Raw genomic sequence first — 20,924 nt, forward strand, 5'->3', positions numbered from 1 at the left:
CCAAGCTACTCTTGCAGGTTGTTGGGAAATAGAGTCCTGAAAGAGAGACACCAGACCTTCTTCTTTCTAAAACCAAGGTACGGAGCTGATTAGACCCTTAGAGAAATCTTGGATAGGTGCTTGGCAAAAGAATACTGAAACTAAGCTACACCTCACTTACTTCTTCCCTTGTACTAGACCTAGGTTAGGTACACCGGGGTAGGCGTATTTTAGAAGCACCAGTTGAGTACGTTTAGTCTTTATTTATTAATGTATGTATTCTATGTATCTTATGGCTTAGAAACCATATCATGCTTTTACAGTATTATTTTATAATACTCTTCGTACTGTACGCATTGTACTTTGCAACCAGTATTACGATTGTAGCAGTTCATTTCCTCTGCATGAGAAAGAAGACTGTTCAATAAATACTTTTTTTTTTTTTTTTTTTTTTGGAAGACCTTTATTTAGAAAAGGGTGCACACAGCTATTCAGCCAAACATCCCGGAGGCATGGCAGCAAAATTAGAGCATCAAACTGTTTTGGCACACCCAGGAGAGCTGCTCAGGATAAGAGAGGTCAATTTTCTTTTAAAGTAAAACAGGATATTCATGGTAAATACTTAGTACTGTTCCATATGTTAACAAAAAGAAGAGAGAGAAAAGTAAACAGGAGGGTGCCAGCTACAGGATCTAAAGTAGATACAATCACCGGGTGGGCAGGGAAGCAAGTCCAACTGCAGAACACCCACATTTTAAAGCGAACAGTATAAGCAAACATACATTTTTTAAGACTCTCGACTAACGCCCCACCCGATGATTCCAATGACAGGAGAGGCTGAGCGGCCACAGTCCCAGCCCCGCCCCAAAGGTCCGAACAGTAACCCGATACACTGACCCCCTACCCAGGGAGAGAGGAGAAAGAAAAGTCCAGTCAAATTAAAAAGAGAAAAAGGCCATAGAAACAAGGAACAGAAAAACAAAAATACCCCACCCCCTACCCCCCACCCTGCACCCCTGCAGATGGCTACGGCCTACCCCCCTAGCAGCGTGCCTATCGCCCAGCGACCAAAATCCCGAAATATAGTAGAAAAGAGATTTATAAAGGAAGGAAACACAGAGAAAGAAAGAAAAGAAAAATTAAGGGAAGAGGAGAAGCACACATTCCCGGTCACACTGCCCCCCTCCTGCGACGTACAGTCCTGGTCATTAAACAATAAGCAACAAAGCAAAATAGATGTGGTAGAACCCAGGAAAGACGTCCTACCACCCCGCCCCCAATACAAGAAAATGGCGGATCCCGGGTCCCTCACAAACCCCTAGCATCTGAGTCGAACACCAGTCTCACCCTTGACCTCTACGAGTGTTCACCATGAGTTCCGCACACCGCATCCGCCTATTCACAGGATAAAGCAAAATTCCAGCCAGTCCACAAATCTGTGCGGCGAGTCCAACGGATATCCACAGTCCACCACAATCCTCAGCCGCCATGACACTCGCCGTGGTACGACCAGATCCCGACCGTCCCATACTCCACCACACTGCACAGCTCACACGATCGATAGATGTTCGCTGTTTCCGTCGGGTCACAGTTTCAAAGAAGTCATTGGGGGATGAGCTCGTGAGCATGACCCCAGGCGGACTCTTCAACGTAGGTGGGCGGTACACCATGGCGGCGGATTCAGCTGCACACTGCGGTACAGACAGTGCTGCGGGAAGGGAACGCCGAGAAGGGGACCCCCAGCCACTCAGCCACTCACAGGATCATTACACCTCCGCAATGCGTGTAGAACCGCGGGTTCGCCACCAGTACAAGGGTAGGTTGCTCTCCACTTCTATCGACCGGGTCGTGTCTGGATCCCCCGGCCGCCGTTGTTGCACTGCAACCCGGCAGGGTCAGTACTCGAGGTCCCGGCTCTCGGTCAGCGTTAGGCCAAGAACTTCCACTCGATGTAACTCCGGCAATCCGGGTCGTAAGTTTCCCAGGACCACACCGCCAGTATCAGCAACGGGTCACCCACACGGGGGCGAGGCGAAAAAGCAGGATTTGTAGCAGGATATTCAAGCGGCAGGAGGAGGTCGACGGAGCCGAGAGCTTATGCGGCCATCTTCGTTCGTCGCTAGGCTCCTCCTCAATAAATACTTTTATTGAAAATGCCTGTCTCTCTATTTCTCTGCACCTCTGGTGAAACGAAGCATGCACGATTGACTGGTTGAAATAACTATCTATTGTTTCCGCGACTCTAGAGATACATTTCTTATTCTTGGGAAACAAAGTTGTCATGTTTATGTGGTTGTCAGAAACTAATCTCTTCTTGTTTATTCGAGAAAGTTTCTAGTGACCTCTCATGTAGCTGGCACTCATAATTAAGTCTAATATACGCGATAGAGACCTGGTAGGCCTAAGTCCTACCTCAAATCTATAGTATATATTATTCCAATGCACAGAGCCTTTTGGGAATATAGGAACTACACTACATGGGGCCCAACGTTTGGTAAGGCGATAATTTAATGCTAGATACTAGAGTAACTCCGTCGTGCTTTTCACACAGACCCCTTTTTCCCATAAAGTTCTCCAATAGACGTCTGGAGTGGGTAAAAGGATATAATATCCGCCATAACTAAGTAGGACGGAAATCCCATGTATTCGTTTTTTGGTTTGTTCAACGTTGAAGGATACAGTGTTCCAAAAATATTGTGCACCTTATCTTTGTTTCCTTGAAACTTGCTCTGCAAACTTTCGGTCAATAAAATGTCAGAGAGTGACGACGAAAGGGAGAGAGCTGCAACAGCAGTTCAGGCAGTTTTAGACGACACAAGTCTCCAACAAAATGACCCGGATGCTATACTCATCCCGGTAAATATAAGGAAAACAATCACTGTAAAGCTTATAAATAATGGAGTATCCTCGAGAGGTGATAAAGTAATATTTGTTATAGAGGCACATGAATATCGGCAGACAGAGGTAATCTATTCATGAATTCTGTTTCCTGCAGCCAATCCAGTAACACACAAGTTCCACTACTACAAAGTAGAGTAACCTCCAGTGGAATATGCTTCTTTCGAGGACGTTGAAATTCCACTAAATTACCAAGAGCATCAGCTCTGGTTTAAAGGTGCCCTACAACATCAAAATCACATTACCAGGCTCGGTCCGCTAGATAGACCAGGAGAAACATGGCCAGTACTAGCCAGATATACACCACATCCTGACATTGGAAGAATGACAGGTCCAGAACTGTTAGCTCAACTAAAACAGTTAATTAAAATACATAGACAGCTGGTTCAATATGTCATGCGGACTTTAACAGTCCAACCTGCTATAAAGATTCCACAGCACACCCCTCAACAGGGGAACACAAACAAAATTACACCACAGACTATACAATCAGTCATTGGTAAATTACCCGCAAAACTGGAACAAATTCCATTCTGGTTAGCTCAAAAAATGAATCAAATATAGGCAGTATTTCCCGATAGTACACCTCATGAGAAACACAGTATTCTGACAATCTGTTTACCAATGGGGATCGCACCACATGCGGAGGACTGTGACACTTGGGGTACAGTCTTTGCTTCAATCTACACAAAAACACATGGTGTTCCGTCTATGGCGGTAATACCAGTCATCCTAAGACAGATTCAAAATTAATACGGACCAGAACCTGCCTTAAATCTTGGTATGAAATTACTAAAAGATTTCAAACAGGTCTCGGCTATACTATTAGCTAAGATTAAAGGTGAAGCAGTATCCTTGGCAATCCGCCAAAAAATTAAAGAAACTGATATAACAGAGCAACCATATGAACATGCAAGAATTATTGAAAAATCCTATGAAGAACTAGGAAGAGATAGTTTGGGGGGGAAACCAGTACAACCCAAACTAACAGAACATCCTGTAAAGGTTTTTATTAAGAATAATCTCACTATAGTAAACAGGCTCTTCCTAAAGAGAAACGCTCTCAGTCCAGAGGTAGGTCTCCTCAAAAGGAGCCCTCTGAAAAGAGGTATACCCTCAGAAATAGGGATCATTTGTGAAAACCTGATATATATCAAGATATTGATACACATTCCTCACGTACTTTTCAGACTTCCTTGCAGAAATCCGAAAGAAGAGGACGATCAGAACGAAAGGAAGAATGCGTGAAGTCCCTAGACGAACAGCACGTTCCAAAAAATAAGAAAACTCAATTCACCAAGAAGAAGGTAGCAAGTCTAAAGATCAGACATGCCGAGGATCTTGAGGACACAACTCAAGAATGGGGAGTGGGCCCAGACAATGCTAGACAGCGCAGCAGAAGTCACCATAGCTTGCAAGATCCTGAAGGATCATCTAAAGACAGTGGATTTGAATGAATGTATTCAAGTTGAAACTGCGGACACCAGGGTTAGTGTACCCCATAAGTTATATGAAGTAACACTCCGGATGGATGGGGACATAACTAGAAAAATAAAAGCACTCTTTTGGGAGAAGCTATCTAAGGGTTATGGCATTCTTCTAGCTAAACAAGACTGGCCACCTGAATTTGTCAGGTAGTGCCCACATGGCGAAAAGATAATTATGCCAGCCTTCTCTAATCACATTCCAATTCATAACAAATACACCTATGCCATAAAATGGGCTGTAGCCCAGGCTCCAGCATTATACAAGAATCACATAGGATGGGATGAGGATTCTCCTCACCATAAAATCCAGTTAAAAACTCATCCCACAATGCAAGGGCAATATCCTGCTAAACAGGAAGCTAAAAAACAGGTTAGGGAAATTTTAAATCAACTTGAATACCAAGGGGTGATTGAAACATGCACCTCATCTATGAACAATCCTTTGTTTCCTGTCTCCAAGCCAGACAATACATATTGTCTAGTTTAGGACTACAGACACTTAAACTCTTGTTGCAAAACTTTTGCAGTACAAAATGCACACAGTGCAGCACTGATGAATAACATTGTGCAGAAAAAATATAAAACCACATTAGATATTTCTAAACGGTTTCTTCTATCAAAACATTGCACCAGAAAGCAGGAACCTGACCGCTTTCTCAATTATGGGGACACAGCGACAATTTTGCCGTCTCCCATAGGGATTCAAGAATAGTCCAGGGTTATTTTCAGCCAGAGTAACAGAGTTCCTACAAATGTATGATGATGAGGCATTATCTTATGTCGATGACATCTATCTTACAGACGAAGATTTGGACGTGCACTTGAAAGGAGTGAATACCATAATACTTGGGTTCGCCTCTGAAGGGTACCAATTCAATTTTAAGAAATCACAAATTGCCCACCTCATCGTCCTATTTTTAGGATACAAACTTTCAAGTGAAGGCAAAAGCCTAGCAGCAAACTTTCTAGAGAAATGTGCGCTGCTCCAACCTCCAAAAACACTGAAAAACTTGCAGTCAATTCTAGGTTTCCTGAATTTTGGAAGGACTTTTGTTCTAAATTACGCAGAAAGGGTTAAACCTCTCTACGAACTAATAAAACCTGATTTCAAACCAACTAATTGTATTCAAAAACACACAGAAATTTTGCGTTCAGTGCAAACAAACATGTTTGCAAAAACACAGTTACAGACACGCAACAACGTGTGCAATCTTGTGATCCGAATCATCCCAGGGAGATCCGGATTCACATACCTAACCTTTAATGAAGGTGAAAAGGTACCAATAGCTTACAGATCACACTTGTACACACAAGCTGAAATGAAATTCACTTCAACAGAAAAGATTCTGACAGAGGTTCAAACTGCAGTAGCAAAAGAGAGAGCCCTCGCACAGGGTAAGCGCATAATGATCGTTACACCTGTACCTGCCTTCAAGGCTGTGACAAAAGCGAGCATTCCAAATGCTAAGGCTTTACATCCGAGATGGATACAATGGGTTAATTCTCTTGCTGCAACAGACGTTGAATGCGTTTTTGACCCCTACTTGAAAACACAAGACTTTTCTACAATATGAACACGAATGTCCTCTGCCAACAGAGATTCTGCCTCTAGAACATTACGGATGTATAATTTATACAGACGGATCAACACAGCCCGCAATTGAAGTAAACAAGCCTATAGTGCTGCATGCGCGATTGTTAAAGGTAGCTGGCACAAAGGTAAATTTAGACCTATGGTCACTAAAACTCAGTCACTCGGAGACTGTACAGCTCAGCGAGCTGAACTACAGGCTTTCAAGATGGCGCTTGAAAATACCGATCGGGAATTCCCCACACTCATAGTGTGTGATTCGTATTACTGCGTCCAATCTTACAATGAATATCTGCAGAATTGGGTTCAAAACGGTTTCAAAGATGCAAAAGGTAGCACAATTAAGCATAAAAAGCCTTGGGAACAGGTAGTTCTATTACAAAACGAACTACAAAAGAGTGACGTGATCCATACACTGAGTCATCAGCATGATGGCGTTCACATTGCAGGGAATTCATTGGCTGATGAAGCAGCGAAGGCAGCTGTGCAAACAGCTTCCGTAGCTGCAATCACTCGTTCAAAAACAAAAATAGACAGCAAAATAATGCAAGCTGTCACCGCTTCAGTAAAAGACAATGGTAAGACACTCCCAAAAGGCTTTCCAGTAAAGTACTCATATATAATGGATGCAAATAATATTCTGTTTGCTCGAATCCCTGGAGTGGGGGATAGGGCAATTCCAGACCTGGAACATAGGTTAGGACTAATCTTAGCAGCACATGAAGGACTAGCATCTGCACACGCAGGAGTTTCCGCCACAGTATCATTATTAAAACAGAGATATTGGTGGCCGCGCATGAGGAAACACACTAGAAACTATGTTCTAGAATGTGAAATCTGCCAAAAAATAAAAGTCTCTTCAGTGAAACGTCCTGCGCAGAGGACCCTCCTAATCTCAGATAAACCATTAGCGTGCGTTTACCTGGACCACTGTGGTCCCTTACAAAGGGATGGCAACTATGAATATATCATGGTTGCAGTGGATTACTGCTCAAGATTCATTTGGATGTGGCTTCAGCGCTCGGCTGACGCTCGAACTGTTATAAAATATTTGCGAGTCTTTATTGGCACATATGCAATCGGCATGCTACATTCTGACCAGGGTCCTGCGTTTAGCTCTCGAGCTTACAAAGAGGCCATGGCCAGCTTGGGCATTGTATTGCGGTACTCAAGTCCATTCCATCTGAGGTTCCGTGAATTCTGAACCCGTTTCATAAAGGTCATGGTTTCGTTACGAATTTGATGGTAGCGAACCGTAACTAGTGAGTGCGGCAAGTACGAGTGATTTCGCCATGTTAAACCGATGGCTTCACTATGTATTTAGGGGTTCCGTTCTGAACCCTCGGGTTCCATTTTGTGTACGGCAGCCATTTTGTGGTTGCCCTCACATAGGCCGATGACTACGGCCAAACGCGTCTTTGGTACACGTACACTTTAGCTGACTCCTAGGTGACCTGAGCGAACTGACTCCGTTGCCTGAAGCTAACTTTGCTAAGCCAGTTCCTTGTCTGGTAGTTGATCGAGATTAAGATCAAAGAACAGGACATTGTTGAGTTTATTACACACGCACACACCCTTTATCTTGTTTCTCATCTGTTTCAGCTCCTTCCTTTATGGTCTGTTTATGGCATGGGTTGTGGACCTTTATTATGGGTTTGTCCGGCCTGTCTGAGCAGGAATGTTGGGCTTTCCCGTGTAATTGATGGTGGGCTGGACAACTGAAGAGTGGGTTTGTCGTCATGCGATACCTTTTGCAATGTTACCTTTGATTGGACAATTCGTAAATAATGGGTGTTTGTCCGGAATGTGATTTTTAGCATAAAAGACGATGTCTCGCAATACGAAAATTGAGCAGTCTCTAGCGAACCTACTTGTGTCGTACTTCGTAGACTTCTGTTCCTGGTTGAAGCCAATAAATTTGATATTTGACGTCACCGAGAAGTATCCTGTGTCTCTGTATTCTAAGACAGGTGAACTCGAAGACTTTGGGAGTGCCCCTGGCGCCGCTGGGTTCTAAAACCCGGTTCTTCACATCCTGAGGGAAATGCGGTAGTAGAAAGAAAAAAGCGTGACATAAAGCAATCTATAACAGCTAGGGTATTAGGCTTGGGTGACGGGTGGGTCAAACATCAGTGTCCAACGTAGTCTTAATAATCTGCCAAGAAATTCTCTGGGTGGAATCACTCCATATGAATTACTGTTTGGTACTAGAATGATCATCCAGGATCTTGATCGTCACACTTCAGGGTGGAACAAAAACCTTTTGATATCAAAGACCGTTTGGCTGTTTTACAGGACTAAATGAAATAAGAAGAAGTCTGAGCAACACAACACAAAAGCCAACGACCACTGAAGAAAAACCACCTGTCCCAGAAAGACCTGTCTGGATTCCAAAGATTGGGGATTTAGTCAGGGACAAGATCGCGGTGAAGAAGGAATTTGGGCCTTCTTACAGAAAACCAGTACCTGTCTTAGCAATCCACAGAACAAGATCAGTGTTACTACCGCCACCTGCTGGAAAAAGATAGAACAGAGTTGTGTTCATCGACCTGGTCAAACCACATCATGTGGCCGATAATAAGTAGTAGGCCCAGTGGACTCCCAAGGTGTAGCAGACAACCAAATCTTGCTACAATCCAAGAGGTTCAAACTGACAGACTTATCACCTTTGACAAACCTGCAGTGAGAAAAGAAAGACTATGCAACAAAGCAGTGGAACTTGTACCTCTTGAGACCCAAATACCAGTTTGTCAAGAAACACCTGTGTACAATGATATTATAGCCTCTGACTTTACTAATATGACAAAGGAAGAAACAGCTCCAGCGATTCCAAACAATCCTGATGCAATTCCAACAATTGACAGATCCAAGATATTCCCAGAGACAACATCCAGGGATAGTTACAACATACAGTGTAGGAAAACTATGCTTTGAGTGGCTACAGAAATCCTCACTTCCAGAAATTAAACAACACTTACATTTACCTAAATTAGTGAGTTGCACACATCATCCCCTTTCATACTGTCAGGGCTTTTTACATCGATAGGGCTGATTGATTTATGGGGGCTAAACACAATTATTGATTTCACTCAGAGGCAAATTAACATCCACTCGGGATAATCCACAGGTCAGGATTCAAAGTACAAACGATTAGAGTTTATTTAAAAATTAAGCAGTAAAATATAGAAGGTAAAAGGCATTGGTCAATCAATCAATGCATAATATGCAGCATGCTAACATATCGATGGCAGTGGAAACTAACCCCTAATCTAATTAATAGCGAGTACCAAATACAGTCTAGCACAAGGCAAATAAGAATCAAGGTCCATCTATCAAATGGACAGCTCAATAAGGCAGAAAAGAAGAAACTTGGACACTATTCTAAGTTCAGAGTAATAAACAAAAATGAAGTCTGCTCTCTAAGAGGGTGTGGGAAAGACCTGGCTTATTTCCCAAATTGTAAGCCTTTATACACTTTAAGTCTAAGAAAGTGTACAGTCACTTTGGTGTGACAGAGAAAAAGTCACATCTCACAGTTCAAGAGTTAAACAAAAAATGCAGCACAGGGTTTAATAAAATTTTGTCTTATGTGTCCTGTGCCTCACATGGAAAACAATACCATAGTAAAAAATATAAATCTCTGTTCAGCTGTAGCTGCCTTCAGTAATGTGGAGTTGTAAATCTGCCCTCTCCAGGAACATCAGGAACAGAAAACATTACATTTAATAAATCTTAAAGAGGTGGGGCCCGATTCACAGAATGAACTTAAGACTCAATCCTAAATTTACTACTATTTTGGTATTCACAGAATGCACTTACTACTTTTGGCATTCACAGAATGCACTTACTACTTTTGGCATTCACAGAATGAACTTACTACTTTTGGTATTCACAGAAGTTAGGATTTTGTCTTAAGTTTGTCTTAAGACAGACTTAAGACAGACTTAAGACAAACTTAAGACAGACTTAAGACAGACTTAAGACAAAATCCTAACTTCTGTGAATACCAAAAGTAGTAAGTTAATTCTGTGAATACCAAAAGTAGTAAGTGCATTCTGTGAATGCCAAAAGTAGAAAGTGCATTCTGTGAATACCAAAATAGTAGTAAGTTTAGGATTGAGTCTTAAGTTCATTCTGTGAATCGGGCCCCAAGTTTCTCGTTGCACAGGCATGAAAGGAGAAAACAAGTCAGTGGCAGACACAGCATTTCACCTGAATTAAAAATGTGCAATTCTGAAAATCCAAGTAGGCCAAAGCTGAACAGTGGCAAGCTTAACATCTGCGTTACATTAAACAGAGTGAAAACATTGCATTTGTAAGTAACTAGTATTGATTAAAAACGCTGAATTGTGTATTTGTGGACTCTGCTCCCACAGCTTCTTGGTTATGGATCGCCTCTGCATTTGTACAGCAAAAGTCCAGTTTTTGACAAATGTGCAGGTGAATGGCAGCTGTTGGATTCAAGGGAGGTGACATCAGGCAATGACCCAGGGGGTTACAGCAGTGACAGCAGCTCTCTGAGTGACAACATCATGGCTTCATGGTGACGTATAATGTCACCAAAGTGAGAATGTTATGTTATGTTTATTTGTGTAGCACACAACTCACCCAGGAGGGCTTCCTGCCATTGAAGCAAGACAAGTATGGGCAGAGCCAGGGTTGTGGCCAGGTGAAGAGCTGTTTCAGTTTCTTGCGGAATTCAAGAACTGAAGAGGAGGTTCTGATGTGCAAGGGCAAGTTGTTCCAACCTTTAGGAGTGAGGCAGGAGAAGGCGCCGTAGTCGGATCTGGTTCTGCATGTGCAGGCTTGTGAGTAGGAGTCTGTCGGAGCTGAGGTATCTGGTAAGTTTGTGAAAGTTGATGTGGTTGTTCACCCACGTGGGGCTAATGCTCTGCAAAGCTTTGTATGTGTGAGTGAGAATGGTGTCAGAGCTTACATATTCACTAGCGTGCCAACCTAGTGCAGTGAAATATTATAGATTTCACTGCGTCACTTCTATGACCCTTTCTTGCGTCAGAATGCCCCCCCCTGCATACATTATACCTGGTGCAGGTATAATGTGGCGCAGGGGTTTACAAAGTGACACATCTACCTAGATGCGTCACTTTGTAAATATGGTGCAACACAGGGGCGTAACACAGGCCCCCGCAGCCCCCACGGTGCGGGGGTCCCCCAAGCTCCAAAGGGGCCCCATCAGCACAGCACTCTGGCTGCAGAGCTCCTGATAGAGCCCGGAGGGGGCCCGTCCACGTGCCCTGCAGGGAGGCCCCCTCGAGTTTCGTTACGTCAGTGATGCAACAGGGCACATTTTTCACACTGCAGCAGCGTAAAAGTGACGCACGGCCTCTTAAATAAGGCCCGAAATGTTTTGTGGATAAAATACCTCAGTACTGGTCACTCAAGAATAGAGGGATGTAACATGATATGAAAGAGTGATACATGCCCTGCATTTGTGGAAAGACTACAGCATGAACAAATGTATTACGCCCTAATTAGCTTATAAAGTGGACGAGCTGAATGAAAGGGAACTGAATTGAAAACGAACAAATGGGCATATAAATGCTACATGTGCACAGGCATGTGACAAGAATGAAAAGGCAAATGTGCTCCGGAAGAAACAGGCGAATGACATAGAAACATCTGAATTCATCAATAAGTGGAAACGCATTTTAAACTGAAATGGTTCTTGCAATGCGCATGTAGTGTGCAGGAAACCTCTGTAGGCTGGGCGACTGCGGGCTGCTTCCAGCGGCAGCACGGGGACTTAATATTGGAGGTCAGGGCTCTCAAATTCCTGGAGAGGGTGCGGTTAACTTTGTGCAATTGGTAACTGTTATTTCATTGTTTCCAAATGTACCAGAAATGATTTGCTGCATTATAGTGATTCATATTTTAATGGATGCTTAACACACACCACAAACGGAACCGTCTCGAGGGGCAGTAAACATTATTCAAGTCAGTATAACTGCACAATAAAACAAGCAGTGGCATAGCAATAAGTCTCGCTTTTGGGACCTTGTCAGTAATTAGTTATGCAGCACAATATCCTTGGTGCAACAACATTAACTGTTGTATGGTTAAACACTCATAAGGTCCCAAAGGAGAGACCTATTGGCTTTAACTCTAACATTTGTGCATGGACTACTTTGTCCGCATTGTTGACTCTGTTTCAGGTTTCTCTTGGGAATATTTGTCTCTGTTGAACGGTTTTCTATACGTGCCATCTGTGAGTATTTTTCAAGCAGTCATTGTTCAATGTGTTTATCAAATTAACATTAAATCTAATCTAAATACTCCTCTGATGAGCAGAGCAGGATGGCACTAGTGCGCCATTGATAAAATTGTGAACACCTCCGTGCACTGTGCAGCCCCCATGAATCAGTGAAACACAGTCCACAAACCTAACCTGTGCTCTCATCAAAATAATTGTTTTACCCAGCTACTGCCAGAAAAGATAACCTTGATAGGACTATTGCACCACACCTAGTGAGCTACATTAAATAATATGTCCTCATTAGTATTTATTTTACATCTAAGAATGTTGAAATGCTATTATGTCCCAGAATCCTCTCAATGTGTTGCGACGGAATTGACAACTTAACATCAATAATATATGACTTATGGTGAACTTATGGTGAACAAAGCGGTACAAAAGGGGGTGGTAATGGACGGCTTGGCAGTTTGGGCTGGACTGTTCCCATGAGGCACAGGGTCAAGGCTGATTTGCATATGGCCATGTCTGAACTGGGGTGGTGTGGAGTGCAAAAAAACGATGGATTTAGGCCCAGATCTCTGTACTGGGGTGAATGTATGACATGTCCATCAATAATTGTTTTTGCATTTGTCACCCCGAATGGGATGGGTATGCTCAGACGTGAGTCCCATGCTCTCCAGACCACTGGAGTCAAGCTATCCTGGCTGAAGACCGCTGATAGCCAGAAACCGTTCCTAGGATGCTTGATTCCGGTCCAGGAAAGACATGGCTTGGCAGTTCGGGCTGGACTGTTCCCATGAGGCACAGGGTCAAGGCTGATTTGCATATGTCCATGTCTGAACTGGGGTGGTGTGGAGTGCAGAAAAAACGATAGATTTGGGCCCAGATCTCTGTACTGGGGTGAATGTATGATATTGTTCTGCATTCTGTCCATCAATTGTTGTTTTTGCATTTTTCACCCCGAGTGTGATGGGTATGCTCAGACGTGATTCCCATTCTCTCCGCACCACTGGAGTCAAGCTATCCTGGCTGAAGACGGCTGATAGCCAGAAACCGGTCCTAGGATGTTTGATTCCGGTCCAGGAAAGACATGGCTTGGCAGTTCGGGTTTGACTGTTCCCATGAGGCACAGGGTCAATGCTGATTTGCATATGGCCATGTCTGAACTGGGGTGGTGTGGAGTGCAAAAAACCGATGAATTTAGGCCCAGATCTCTGTACTGGGGTGAATGTATGACATTGTTCTGCATTCTGTCCATCAGTTGTTGTTTTTTTCATTGTATACTTGGCCAGACAGAAAAAACCAGACCCCCCAACTTGTTTGGCAATTAAAGCTGAGAAATGAATGCAACTTGTCTGATTTATGGTTGCTTGTAATGCTGTTCAGAGGAGAAATGGTTTGGCAGTTCAGGCTGAGCTGTTCCTTTTGGCGCATGAGCAAGGCTGTATATGGCTGGTTCCTGTGTGAGTTGGTATGGTGGGAAAAAATATGATAGACTCAGTAGTGGCCTATAGTAATTTCCAGTGGTTAGATTAATTTGAGCATTCCACCCATCACTTTTTTTTCTTCTGTGATGGTGTAAAACCTCTTCCCACAGAAAGCTTACAGACAATGTATTAAGAAGAAAGCCTTCAAGAAAGAGTCTGAAAGACTACAGCCTCTCTGAGGATGTGATTGGGCTATTGATTTCTGGTATCTACAACTACAGGGAACCCCGTTAATATCCTCTCCCATCATTCCAGCTCTTTTGGATCATATTAAGGGAGCTATGTATTTCAAACTTAAATCTTCGACCTTGTCAGAACGCTGTAAGGGGATGAGTGGAATGCTGTAGTCAATGTGATATAAGGATATAGGGAATACATCGTTATACCTTTTGGGTGTTATTGTTTGTCACAGGTTCTCGCCCCCTTTACCATTCATTCTCTGGTCCTAGGTATTATTACTCGACCATTCCACTAATGCTCAGAGCATGTCCACTCAGGATGTCATTCGTGCTGTGTGATAGGAATTATGCCACCCACAATTGTTGCTGTCATGTGTGACCAATTGTTACCTTCCTATGAACAGCACAGTCGATCATAGCCCTAAGTGAGCACCCAAAAAGCAATGGCCATATGTTCCCTCTAAGTGGCAGGCCATAGCAAGATTTGAGCATTCCATACTCTATAAAAGTCATGCTCAAAGTATGACCAGTTGAATGGCTGACATTCCTGCCTGCTGATGAGAAGAAGCCGCTGCCTGAATTCTACTCTTCATCTGTTTTCTCTTGCTTAGGCTCAGCTCTTCATCTATGATCCTGGCACTCCAGTTTAGACTATCTTCAAGGCAGATGTTGAGAAGATATTCTCAGAAGTGTTGTGCAGCACTGTGAGAAACATGGTTGTTGGTTGAGTGAGGTGTTGGCACAAAAGAAGTCAGGTTTATAGCACGTCCTTTTAATTATAGAGACTGTGACGTGATACTCCAGAACTCCCTTACTGCCCCACCAGTCCTATTTAAAAATATACAGCTTACCTTCTTCACAAATTTCACCCTAAAGACACAGAGGCTGAGACCCAGTTTCATAGCAGTGAATAAAACGCTCAGAGATAAAGGAGTAAAGTATTCTATGCTCTTCCCTGCACGTCTGCGGGTGGAATAAGAAGGGAGGACATGGTTCTTTACAACACCGGAGGCAGCGTAGGAATGGCTTGACTTCTGGAGGATAGTGGAAGGCTCCGGGGCTAAGGCCCATCAAAGGAGACTAAGGAGAACAACGAAAGTGGCCGGAGACCAACTAACAGAGGACACTCACCTTGGGGAGGAAGCATAGAATTATTGCCGATCAATAGGCGGACAATCATTGGTAGGGTGGGGCGGAGGGCTTCACATTCAATGAATGACCGGAGCACTCGCATATGACGTAAATCTGACCCACACAACCTACTCCGCACCTATTATAATGAGCAGAGATATAGGATGATCTCAAGGCCAACAGGCATTTAAATGGAGAAACATAAAGATCTCTGACTGCACAAAACCTATCCTCTTTGCAGGAGGGATATGCTAAGGGACAAATGGGTGGGTTGGGGGAGAGTTGGAAGCCATGCCTATGTTCCCTATGTGTATTAAGTTGGGATGGGTCAACAGGCACTCAGCTGAGTTGGGGGGCAGATAGTTGGGGCACTGTCAGGGAGAGGTGCATATTGGGTGGGGGCAGTTCAGGGAAGGGAAGGGAGGTGGGGTTTTCAAAATTTTGCAGCAGGCTTGCTGTGGATCATTCCAGGTTTAATGGGGCGAGCAGGGGACATCCATGACCAGGACCTAAGCATAGCAGTTCACACTGATATTTCAACAAGGACTCACGGGTTAAAGATCCGGATGAGACACACAACAGGGCTAAAATAGCGAGTATACTAGCTGCCACATGACAGGACAGTCTTCAGCTGAAGTTAAATTAATGATCTGGAATGTTAATGGGTTAGGTAATAAAATCAAACAGGGCATAGTACTTCATTTTATCAAATTACACTCCCCTGACATTGTATTACTGCAAGAAACCCATCTCATCTGAAATAGTTGTATCGCTCTCAATCAATGGTGATAGAAAATGAAAATACATGTAGGGTACACGTCGGGGTCAAGGGGCATAGGGATTCTCCCAAAGAAAAGTTTCCCACTTATAATTGAAAAGACTTGGTGATACAGACTGGGGAGGTATGCAGCACTTTCTGGGACCTGGGCAAGATAAGTGATATAGATCCTGTCGATATGTGTCCCTTCGACATTGAAAGACTTGACCTAGACAGACTTGGGCCCTTATGCTAGCACTCCCAGTGGGACGTCTCTTCATAGGAGGTGACTTTACCATGATGGTACGTGAGTTCATGGATTGCTTACTATCTAGGGCCCAAAACCCCACCCAAACACGACTGACAGGGTTTCTTTCAGCACTGGACCTGACTGATATCTGGAGGGTGCTGAATCCCAACACACAAGAATACACTTTTCACTTAGGGGCACATGAGAGCCGCTCCCGAAAAGATTTTTTAAATTCCCTTGTTTCACATGTCCTCTATTTTATGGACGTGAAACACCTGGCGGAGGAATCTCTGATCATTCCCTTCTATGGGTGAGGTATAAGGTGGGAAACTCACGTACATCGGGCCCAGTTGCAATTAACCCCTGGTATATTAAAGTGCCAGCAATCCGGAAGGGACTTATTGAAGCCACTGAACACTACTTTCAACAAAAGACAAATTCAGTTACAACACACAGGTACTCTGGGAGGTATATAAGACAGTGGTCAAGGGCCAGGCCCTTTCCCTACTTTCATTGCACAAATGGGAGCAGAGAGCAAAAGTGACAGAGCTCAAGCAAGACATTCTTGACCTTGAACTTCAATTAGTAGGAAGGGATGATGACAGCTTACAACATACATTAAAACTCAAACAAGACTATAGAGATTAGGTGACGGAGACAAACTTATAGTGACACAACATCAAGAATATGACATTGGCGACAAAGCAGGGAAACTGCTGGCATGGCTCGATCAGCCTACTGGGGCAATCCTCCATGACCCAATAGCGATTTCTGAGGCCTCCGCTGACCACTACTCTGAGATCTACTCCTCAGGGACAATAGCTTCAGAGCAAGATTCTTTAGATTTCCTGTCATATATCCCCCTCACAGCATTGAATGTAGAAGAAAGGCAGCTCCTAGATAATAACCTCACTGATGAAGAAATAATGCAGGCTATTAGAGCTCTAAGTTCGGGCAAGGCTATGGGCCCGAATGGTATCCTTATAGAATTGTACTGGCTTACAGCACCCACAACCGTACCACATCTCCTGTCAATGTTTGAGTAATGAAGGATTTGAGGCAAGCTCCCAATCGATCAAAAGCTAGGCACTATAGCAGTGGTTCACAAAGATGGAAAGCCAAGGGACCAATGTACCTCATACCGACCTATCTCATTGCTCAACACAGAAGTAAAAAATGTAGCAAACTATTGGCCTTAAGACTTCTTCCAATGCTTACCACCTTAGTCCATTCGGGCCAATCAGTCTTCATGCCAGAGTGCAGCAGAGCACTGAACCTCAGGTGCCTGCACTGGGTGTTGGGACTTTCCCATAGGGTCCAGGAGGATCCAGCGGTTCTCTCCAGAGATGCGCATATGGCTTTTGACACCATTGAGTGGCCTTATATGTTCGCGGTACTTAGGCAAATGGGCTTTGGACCGCGCTTCCTGTCTTGGATCAGTCTCTCATACACAAGACCCCTAGGGAAGGTAGTGGTCAATGGGAGGATATCAAGAGTGTTTCCTTTACAGCAGAAGCTGATTCAATAGGGTTGCCGCCTTTTCTGTCCCTTTGGCACTCATTAGGAGGTCAGCCGACTGAACCTTTGGAGTCTCTCTGATAGTCCTAGGTTCAGCAGTAGAGCAGGGCTCAAGCACCAGGGCAGGCCTCTGAGAGTTCAAGGCAGACTTCCAGCATCAGTCAGCCTTCCAGGGGCAGCAAAACAGGCTTCAAAGGTACACAGCAGGCTATAGCAGCAGGCAGTCCTCTGTGAGTCCTTCTGCAGGTCCATAAAGTGAACTGTAGAGAGAATGTGAGGGTCCTATTTTTATACTGGTGCCTTCTTTGAAGCATGAGATGTTTCTAGAGAATTCCCTTCGAAGTACCTGAAGTTCCTGTCTCCCTACCCCTGGCTCCAGGCTGGCTACATGAGCAATTCAGGTGTGAGTGGTGACAAATCCTTTGTGTGAAAGCAGGGTACATTCTATTCAGTTGCAAGAGATCCTGCACCCTCATCCTGCCATTGATGGCCCATCTAGGCACCACTAATCCCTGTATCCTGGGGATGTCTGAGAGAATAAACAAAGTCCAACTGCTAACTACACCCAGTCATGTGACCCAGGAATGGACTGCAGGCACTAAATAGTTATGGTAGGAAAATGCCAGCTTTCTTTACGTGGTATTTTTAAAATTGTAACTTAAAAACCGACTTTACCATTAAAGAGGATTTTACATTACAATTTCACAGACATCAAACTTTAGCACATATTAAATGTAATCCATTGTTATCTTATTTGAGATGTAGACCTCACAGTAGTGAAAAATGAATTTAGGACAACCCCAACATGTAAAACTTAAAAGTGCATGTCCCTGTTTTAAGTACACTACATCCTGCCCTATTGGCTATCTACAGGCTAGGGGTGATTTATAAGGAATAAAAGGAGAGTTTAAGGCTTAGCAAGGGAATTATATTTCCAAGTCGAATAGGCAGTTTAAATCTTTTTTTAGGTTGCAATGGCTGGCCGGGAACCTGTTTTTAGGGGCTACTTAAGTGGGTAGTACATTAAGTGCTGTAGACTCACCAGTGGCATTTAATTTACATTCCCTAGGTACATGATATACCACTTTACTAGGGGCGTATAAGTAAATTCAACATGCCAATCAAGTCAGAGCCAATTTTACCATGTTTTGGAGAGTGAGCACAATCACTTTAGCACTGGTTAGCTGTGGTAAAGTTCACAATATCATTAAAGCCAAAAAGAATTCAGCAAAATAGAAGGGTGAGGGCAAAGATTTATGAGGAAGACCATCCTAAGACTGACAAGTCTAGCACGTGTCCCCAGAACTGAAAGTAGGGACTACCCAACTTCTTGGGATTTCTCATCAACCAGGCAGAAGTACCAGGACAGACCATTACCAATGGAGTGGTCTGACCCAGATTGGTGTTCCACCATGAAGTCCATTCCCTGTAGGGAGACGGACCACCTTAACAGCTTTAGATTCTCACCCCTCATTTGTTTGAGCCATCTGAGAGGTCTGTCTGAACCCGGACGTGAGTCCCAAACATGTATGGTTTTAGCTTCTTCAGTGCCCAGACCACAGCAAAGGCTTCTCTCTCAATAACACTCCACCTTTGCTCCCTAGGGAAGTAGTTTTCTCGAGATTAAAGCTAAAGGCTGGTCTAGGCCCTCCTTTTTTAACTGCCATGTTCTGAGGTATCAGCTTGCACAATGTATTCCTGGGGAAAGTAAATAGGCCTTGAGTACAGGCACTGTTCACATGGCCTGTTTGAGGGTGTCAAATCCTTTCTGCCAGTCCTCTGTCCAGACCACCTTCTTGGGCTGCCTCTTGGAAGTCAGCTCAGTTAAGGAGGCAAAAATGGTGTCTTATCCCTCAAAAAAACCTCTTGTAATAAACAGTGAGATCCAGAAAGGCTTTATTGGGTTTTGGGGGCTCTCATGCCAGGATAGTCAATGCACCTCACCTCCGTCCACAAGGTGTACTAAGTACACCACAGAACCCTGCCCTATCTGGAACTTACTGGCCTTAATAGACTGGGCTGTCTGCTGCATGCTCCTGGAGGTGGAAAGGTGGTCCTCCCAGATACTACTATAGACAGCTATATCATCCAGGTAAGCAGCACTGAAGGATTCAATCCTAGCTAAGACCTCTGAAAGGTGGCAGGGACATTCCTCTGGTCAATGGTCATCACTCTAAACTGAAAGTGGCCCTCTGGTGTAGAGAATACTGACCTCTCTTTAGCCCCCTCAGTTAGGGCAATCTGCCAGTACACTGAATTAAGGTCAAACATGCTCAGGAACTTAGCAACCCCCACTCTGTGAATCACCTTGGGGGATGGGATGAGCATAAGTCTTGGTGACTAAGTGGAGACCCTGTAGTCCACAAGTCAAGTCAAGTCAAGTCAAGTTAAAATTTGTATAGTGCACTACTCACCCAAAGGGTCTCAAGGCGCTTGAGGGAGGGGGGTATGTTATTTATCAAATATCCAGGTTTTGAGTTGTTTTCTAAAGGAGAGGTGGTTCTGTGTAAGGCGTAGGTGGGTGGGGAGAGAATTCCAGGTTTTGGCCGCTAAGTAGGAGAAAGATCTTCCTCCCATGGTGGATCTTTGGATGCGTGGAATCGCGGCGAGGGCTTGATTGGACGATCGTAGTTGGCGGGTGGGGGTGTAGAAGGTCAGGCGCGTGTTGAGGTATTTGGGTCCTAGGTCGTAGAGGGCTTTGTGTGCGTGGGTGAGGAGACGGAACGTTATTCTCTTGTTGACGGGAGCCAGTAGAGGTCTCTTAGGTGACTGGATATGTGATTGTGGCGGGGGATGTCAAGGATGAGTCTGGCGGAGGCGTTCTGAATGCGTTGGAGTTTTTTCTGCAATTTGGCCGTGGTTCCGGCGTAGAGGGTGTTTCCGTAGTCCAGTCGGCTTGTGACAAGTAAATGTAAATGTAAATGTAAATGTGTGTGTCTTGTAAAGCGCACTGCTACCCGGAGGCGTCCTGGCGCTATAGACCGCTGGGGAACCCGTCCTGGCTTTCCCTGTGAGATGTTCCCTCCTGGGTATCTCCAAGGTGAAACCAGGCATCCCCGGCGTTTGTGGGGGGCCGTTGTGGAGATAAGGCAAGCTAATGCCCAGAGTTGCCGAGTGTGATCCCTGGTTAGAGTAGGCACCGAGGCGAGAATTATCGAGTCCGCTGACCCTGGTTCACAACCCTGCCGCGTCGGGGTTTGAACCCTGGTCCCGGGCCGTCCTCTGCTTCCGGGTCTGCCCCTCTATCCAGTGAGCCACACCACTCCACGAGTGCATGGGTGACCGTCTTTCTTGTTTCTGTGGGGATCCAACGGAAGATCTTTTTGAGCATACGTAGGATGTTAAAGCATGATGATGAGACGGCGTTGACTTGTCTGGTCATCGAGAGGGAGGAGTCCAGGATGAAGCCCAGGTTGCGTGCGTGGTCCGTTGG

Source organism: Lissotriton vulgaris, chromosome 4_1, assembly GCF_964263255.1.
Source record: "Lissotriton vulgaris chromosome 4_1, aLisVul1.2, whole genome shotgun sequence".
Classification (NCBI taxonomy): Eukaryota; Metazoa; Chordata; class Amphibia; order Caudata; family Salamandridae; genus Lissotriton; species Lissotriton vulgaris.